Source organism: Rhododendron vialii, chromosome 5a, assembly GCF_030253575.1.
Source record: "Rhododendron vialii isolate Sample 1 chromosome 5a, ASM3025357v1".
NCBI classification, from domain to species: domain Eukaryota; kingdom Viridiplantae; phylum Streptophyta; class Magnoliopsida; order Ericales; family Ericaceae; genus Rhododendron; species Rhododendron vialii.
Genome location: NC_080561.1, coordinates 19,907,603 through 19,915,740, shown reverse-complemented (window position 1 = coordinate 19,915,740; position 8,138 = coordinate 19,907,603). Strand labels below are relative to the sequence as shown.

The window sequence follows — 8,138 nt, the reverse complement described above, 5'->3', positions numbered from 1 at the left end:
GTTGGATACACTATTGTAAAGGATATGGATCATTTGGTTTAACCTGGCATGCTAGTGATGGGTATCTATCTATCTTATAAAATAGGATGAGTATCTTTAGGAATATTCTTTTTCAACGGTTCAGATTTCTTCTTGACACAAATTTTATCTACCCATATAAACAAATCCAACGGTCCAGATTTATCTCCACCCCTCATTCTACCACATGGCATTTTGGTAAATATAGGAAACTTAAAGACCACAAAATTAGACAACCCACCTACTTTATAACATGTGCCTCTCTCTCTCTCTCTCTCTCTCTCTCTCTCTCTCTCTCTCTCTCTCTCTCTCTCTCTCTCTCAATTGAATGGAAACAGATCTGCTCTTGAACCCTAAACAACCAGTGAACCCCACAGGAGCAACGACCCGACACTGGTGAGGAAGACGATGATCAGTATCCCCAGGGTTTTGGCATCGGAGAAGGTGTGGCCGTAGACGTAGAGGCGACAAGGAGGGAGACGAGGGTGAGGAGAGAGAACGTGTGAGAGAGGAGCAAAAAGGCAAGGGCGAAACTAGGAGGCGTTCTTGCGGACGATGGAGGAGGCGATGGTGAGGGTGTCAGACCGGGAGAAGACGACGTGGTCGGCAAGCTCCGGCTAGGGGCGGCAAACGTGTGCAAGGCCGTGGCCAGAAAACCCCTTTTGGTTTAATTTCAAATCTGGTTGGTTCTATATTTAGTTTTCAAATTAGAATTGATGCTTTCAGATTTCTGGAGAACTGTAAATTAGAGTTATGCATGTTGGTTTGTTTTCAAGTGGGTGAATGCCATTTCTAATTTCTTGATCTTTTGGCTACCCTTTCCTAAATATATTTTCCCCTGATTGTATAAAAGTGTGTTTGATTGGTACCTAGTTCTTGATCGTTTAGCTCTTATTTTAAAAGGTATGCTATTAGCTCATGTGGTAATAATGAGTTTATGTCCAATTTGGACCTAAACTTGGATGCAGAACAGGATGGGTGCAATGGTACTTACTTCAGTGTGCATACATGCAAAAGAAGGCTATTGCATTGGGTTGCATTTTTCCTTCTGATATTATTTGTAAAAGAGAAGGTTATACAATAAAGTTTTCTTCCTATCTTCAATCAACTCTTGCCATTGGAGACTGAGAGTGATTGATTAAAGTCAAGTTTTTGTTTGTGTAGTTGAATACCAAGCAAATAGGACTGATTTAGTTGTTGATCGTTGAATACCGACTAAACATATCCATTTTCACCATTTTGGGGTATGAATTTGGTTTACTTTTTCTTGATTGGAATTAATGGACTTAATGGGCCACGACTACAAGGCCTTTGTTGGGTTTCTCTACACTTTCTTCAATTTAAATTTAGATGTGTGTCCTTATGATATGATTTTCGGCATTTCAGAACATGTACTTCAATTGCCTTCTAAGTGTTTGACTGAAGAAAAGTTTTTAGAGGAAACCACAATTAAACAAGTGGGCATTTAATTAAAGAGTCTTCTCTCCCTATGCAATTCATGCTTTTTCCCTTTGCCTATATTATAGATGCCGTAATTCAAGTGTGAGTTATTAAGACTAAAGTATTTATGTTTTTCCCTAAGGAGTATCTCTTCTCATACTTTCATAGGTTGGTATTGGAACTAAGTTGTATCTTTATCTAATAGGAAGAAATATTCTGGATTTCGAGTAAAGATGTGAGTACGCCTACGATAGCAATGTCCATGGTCTTAGTCATTTCCTTGAATAGTTTCTTCTCTTTCTTTTTTGTTTTGGGATTGTTTGGTTACTGAGAAAATTATGGAGTATTCCTTTCTCTAGTTCGGAAAAACTAGGGTATTAATAAATAGTGCAACAAGAAGTAAGTTTACTAACTTACTACATATGCTTGAGTTATTGTTTTTCAACAGTGAGCAAGCCACACAACCATGGCCTCTCTATTGATAATCCACTAAATGTTAGTTTTCCTTTTGGTTATATGGAAACCATTGTTGCCTGATGGTAAGTTTCCCCATATTTCTATCAATGTCTCAGTGGTGCACGACACAATTGCACCACTGAATCTCCAATCCTTTGATTGTTGTGCATTATACTGTCCATCTTAGACCTATTTAAAAACATGATTTCTAAATGCAATTTTTCTTTATTCTCTTACGGCGATTGTACTATTTTCTACTCAATAACACATGAGGCTTTAGCCTTTAGAGGGGACATGCCCTTGTTGTTCTCTATAATAAACATCAAATATTGGTTTTTTAGCTTAAGTTATCACTGTCGGCTTCTTTTCAGAAGATGGTAAGAAAGTGGCAACTCAAGTTCTTTTTTCAAGAGATGGAACATGGGTTTTCTTGCACATCGAGTAGATAGCCCAACTGAAACTCGAAAGAAATCAGGTGATTTATTTCTAGAAACCAAGTACCATAGTTTTGTGTTTTTTGAAGAATACACACCAAACTACCTCTCCATCAGTAATAGCTCATATTGCTATGTCTTTTCGAGCATAGAAAAAGTTTTTCCCTGATTCTTTTGTTTGATTAAGGCTAAAAACCATGATGGAAGAGGAACAAATAGAATTCGAGCCCAATGAAGAGGAATCGGTGATAAAACTGGAAAAGGCTTTGGTTGAGTTAAACCCAACACTGCCACTGGTTAGTTTCAAAAGGTAAAAAATTTCAACGAAAGTATTGCATTCAATGAAGTTTGCGTAAAGTGTGGTTTGTTTGTTGGATCCACAATAGATTAAGCCATTTAATTTAGTATCTTCATTTGGTCTCTTGCTTCAGGGTATTTGGGTGCTTTTAGTTCTTTCCAATTGAGTGAGTTCTGTAGCCCTTGAGGCGATTATCCGGATCAAAAAAAATTTGAGTGAGTTCGGTATGATCAAAAAAATTTTAGTGAGGTCTATATGTGTAATCAGGGAAAAAATGCTTCGAGCAGCGCGACGCGCCCAATTTCAGCGGTGCAGAGGTCATGGTTATGCCATTTTTCGGTTAATGTGTTCCATGATATGGTTCTCTTTGAACTCTATGATAACACACTTGAGATAAATTTCAATGAAAGTATTGCATTTAATGAAGTATCACTTAAGATAATGCCAGTGTTCTAAAACTCGGTATTCCTCATCGAGTACTCACTCCAAGGTGCCTGGCCGAGGGGACTAATCCCCTTCTCGGTGGGCATTACTCATCGAGTACTCACCGACTAATGCCGAGTACTCACTCTAAGGTACCTAGCCGAGCGAGTACTGAATAGCGAGTTTTAGAACACTGGATAATGCACATGAATTTAAAATTCAAACATCTCACTGCCTCCCAAACCTTTTTTATTTTTTCTTTCCAGGAATGAAGCTATGACTGAGCTATGATGTGAAATTACTAGAGGTAATTTCTTTGAAATTATTTTCCTACATAATAAGGGTTTGTTTATCTTACAGTTTATTTCTGACCCTATGTGACTATAGTTTGCAGGAATGAATCTGTGTATATTTTGGTCATTGATATAAAAAGAGGTAAAGAAGTTTGTGCTTCATGATCTTCACTGATACAAACCATGGATGGTTTGTTTCTAAAACTTCCTTCAGACCCAACATTCTTCCTTTTTGACAAAAAAATGTCCACAATATCGCATCGATAACATTACGTCGGTTGTTACGATTATTTCTGCATTTAGTGAAAACTAAAAAATGACGCCTTTTTTGTAGATGAAATGATGCCAGCATGACATTTTGGACACTTTCCTAAAAAATTAATAATTTGGACTTCAGAGTATGTTTCATCGGGTGCCACTTCTCTGATTGGGGTATCTATTTGTCTCTCTTCTTGGCTAGCAGGGATGCCGTACATCTTTCGGGACTGCTTTGTGGTTGGGCTGCCATTTAGTTGTTTTTGCTGCTGCATTTGTTGTTGTTGGTTGCATCTGTTGTAGTGCCTTTGTTTTGCTGTCTGTTTTCCATTGTTACTGGGTGGCTGAGGCATAGACTTTGGTGCAAAACCACATCAACTGGAGTTACTGAAGGGAGTTCCAATCACTAGTACAATGTCACTTGCATCTATTTTTAACATACACGTAAATAGTATAATGATGTGGCTGATTTCTAGCTAGTAAAACATCTCTTGCATCTATTTTTACTATACACATGAATAGATATAATGTTGTCACCAATTTCTAGCTGGTGTGGAATGCACAGTTTAATAGATCACGCCAGGCAAAACTAAAAAAATTATTTATGCAAAAGGTTTAGTTGGTGGTGGTTTCAACTTGGAACCCTTGACTGTTAGATCTTGGAAAAACGAAAAAAATTGTCCAACAACATCTAATATGCAAAATGTATAAAAATAAGACCTAGATTAACCCTCACAGTAGTCATGTCATGCCATTGGGGTGCCCCGTATTACATTTGATGCTTTTTCCTATTCATTTGTCCATGGTCATTGGTCATTATGAATGGTACATTAAGCTAATTGAAAAGGCTGCAATAGCAAGCTTATGAGGTTTTGTTTGCACACTAAATTTGAGTTTTAATTGTTCGTCGTCTTTATGAATGGTTTGTTTATTGGTTGTATTGTCCAGGGACTGAGATATTGGATATAGTTTCATGGAAATGATGGTCTTAAGGTTTATTTACTTCTTTAAGGTTTGTTTAGGAATAACTTCCGGTTAGAGCCATTACTTGTTCTGTTCTCAAACTTGGTGTCTTTGGTTGATATACTTGTCATTGAGTGACTTACAATTTTCTTGCATAATGCGGTTTAACATGAAATTGACTACTTCAAAATTAATTGCTTGCTTTGGTGGAGTACATTGGGTTAACAGTTACATGACTGCGTGAGCATGAAGGCTAAACTTCGGGGGGTTAGCCCTAAGACTTGGATACATCTAGGGACAAGGACTGACTCAAGTAGAAATAGGGGGCTGAAAGCGGTGAATTTGATCAAAGAAAACCAACTTCGTAGCAATTTGATCAAGGAATGCAAGATCATGATGTATTGTAGAAACAGGCTAACAACTCTAAAAACAACTCCATGAGAGGGCAACAAATTGACTATGTCTTGGAAGATATAGGAATTGAACGGAAAGAAATGGTTTCCTTTGAAACCCCACAACTCTTTGTTCACAAGAAAAATCTCCTTGCAACTGATAGTGCAGGGGTTACATTTGAGAGGACATGTGGCCTTCTCTATTTTGTTTTTGTTTTCTTCCTATCTTTTATGTTTTTGTTTTGGTCATTTCCTCTTATGGTCATGTGTTGTATGTTGCATTGATTTGGTTGTTGGCTTCAATCAAAATGGAAGAGAAAGTGAGCAGATGCACAATATGAATTCATGTAGAAATCCAATCTGATTGTAATACATTCCTATCTTAAATAGTAAATACACTCTAAATTTGTAAGTAGTGCTGTGAGCACGAATAATTGGTTTGTTTTTCATGGTGATAAAATTATGTTGGTATGTGCCTTTGGGTACGATTAGTTTGTTCACACATAACTAAGGTCACTCGAATATGTTTGGGTTATTATTTTTTACATAGTTGAATTCATTGGGTAGTGGATGATATATTGCACATGAGTTCAATGTTTATTTGCGTGTGCCGATCGTTCGACCCGTGCCTGCAGGCATGGGCATGCACTAGGGTATGAATAAGGGGAAGCTTTAAAAAAAGAAGAAGGTTATTACAAGTACGGAGTATCATTTTATTATGTTCAAAATCGAGGGCATGACAATTTGGGACAAACGTAATGCTGAGGAGGAGACTGTATAGCTGGAAACCTCAAAACCTAATTCAGCCATAGGATTTATGAGTGAAAATTTTGGGTCGTTAGATTCATGTACATAAGATTCAAAAAATGAGCTAGCTTATTATATAGAAGATATTGTAGATCAATATAGATAATATGTTAAACTGAGATAGTGTTGTACTGATAGTAGTTTTTAGTGTTTTTTGGAATATACTTAGAGTAGATAAAATCAGATGATGTCATCTTTTATGTTTTTCTGAACAGACAATCACAAATAACTTTATTTGTCCTCTAACTTTAATTGTCCTCTTATGTTGGGAGATATACAAACCAGATTAATACAGATATGGTTATTTGATATGTTTTTCTTGGAGACACGGGGAACAGTTAAACATAGACAATTTGTTCTTTAATGGTGGGAGATACATAGTACATATTAATACAAATAATGTCATTTGTTATTTTATTTGGGAGTCACAGAGACTAGAGAAAGACAAATAGCATTATTTGTCCTCTGATGTAGGAAGATTTCATTATCAGTTAATGTGATTGGCATAGCAAAGAATTCAGATTGTCACAGATAACCTTGTTTGTTTGTTGTATTGACAATTTATAGAGAATAGTATTCGGAAGATATCATTATCTATATTGGTACAACAAAGAAACAAGAATCTCAAAGATAACTGTATCTGTATATTGTCTTGAAAACATTGAGAGAACAAAATTGGACAGATAACCATATAAATTGATGTTAATATACTTTCAAAAGCCAAAAAACACAATATCTCTCATTGTCATAACACTGAATCCAGAGATAACGACATCTACCTGTTTTTTTTTTTTTGGGTATCATTCATTCATAGACAATCCAAACTCATGATATCATAATATAATGTACCCAAAACTAATTCTAATGAAAAATAGTAATATTATATCCCTTTGATAATTTACAAATTTCAAACTTGCAAAATCAACAATATTGTATTCCAGCTTGAATCTCTTTCCCCTACTCATATTGTCGCACCAATTTTAAGGCATTGACATCATTTTTCTTCTCAAAAGCCTAGCCTAGATTCTTCCTTTATTTTTTGCATAAAAAACATTCTTTTCTTCGGTCTTTTTAGTACTTTGTTCTGTTGTAGCAAAGAAAAGAAAAGCATGTCAAAGATTGGATAGATAACTTTGTATAGAATAATAAAGCATGTTAAAGTTTGGAAATATAACCATAATTAGTTGGTTATCTGTTCTGTTTATAGGGGTAACACAAATAACAAATAACCATTTATTAGTGACCCTCACAAAAAAATAGAATGTAAAAGCTTGGACATATAACCCTAATTATAGAATAATAAAGCATGTTAAAGGTTGAACATATAACCATATTTAGTTGGTTATATGTTCTACTTAGGGTTATATATTATCTTTATGTGGCGAATACAAATAACATATAACCACATATGTCAACAGCCTACAATACCTTATAAATTACAAAGAATAAATAATCACATACATAAATAGCATAAGGTAGACACAAATAACATATAATCACATATGTCAACAATGTACAATACCTTATCAATTACAAAGAACAGATAACAACATACATAAACAACCTACAATACCTTATATGTTATATTTTTGTGAGGGTCACAAAGAACAAATAATAACGGATGTTGACAACCTAAAACACTTTATAGAAAGTATGCATATACACAAATACCCACATTTGTCAAACAAAGCTAACCTAGAGTATTCATAAAAGCAAATAACCACATATGTGTAACAAAACTCTACTCAAAAGCCCTTATTTTGCACTAACAAATAACCCTAATCAATTCAAATAACCTTAACGATAACCCTAATCAATTCCACTGGTAACCATAATCAATTCAAGAAACCCTTATTTTGCAAGACAAATAACCTTAACGAACGATTGCAAACCCTAACCAACATATTAAAATCTTTAATCAAACACTAACAATATCAATAGTGACAGTGACAGATTACGAAACTCTAACGAATGTACTCAAAACATAGTGATAGATTACGAAACCCTAACGAACTGATTACGAAAGGCCCAAAACACAGTAACATACTAAGAAACCCTAAACTTACTAGAAGGGACGACAAAGACAATGATGTTAACGATGACAAAGGCGAGGCATTGGGAATGACGATAAGGGGGAAGGTGATGGGGACAACAAGGGGGAAGGCGACGGGTACGGCAGCAGCGGCCAGTGGCGACAACGATGGTGACAGCGACAACGAGTAGCAGGGAGAAGGTAATGAGATGGGGGGAAGGTGACAGGTCCCTTCTGTTTCTCTCTCTACCTTTTGTCTCTATCTTTCTCTATTTTTGAATTTGAATGAAACCTCTTTTCCCTGATAATAAGGAAGGGTATATTTGT

General features: G+C 35.8%; 1 long non-coding RNA gene across 4 annotated transcripts; it reads left to right on the top strand.

The window, feature by feature from the left end:
* Window positions 1-308: 308 nt before the first annotated feature.
* On the top strand, window positions 309-6,146 carry LOC131327035 (uncharacterized). Of its 4 annotated transcripts, XR_009200156.1 has the most exons (4): window positions 309-700; window positions 2,286-2,658; window positions 3,336-3,376; window positions 3,457-6,146. It is a non-coding gene; the product is annotated as an uncharacterized LOC131327035 (long non-coding RNA). The 4 variants fall into 4 exon arrangements; XR_009200157.1 differs by having other exon boundaries at window positions 2,286-2,389; window positions 2,536-6,146; XR_009200158.1 differs by having other exon boundaries at window positions 2,286-2,411; window positions 2,536-6,146.
* The last annotated feature ends 1,992 nt before the right edge of the window (window positions 6,147-8,138 follow it).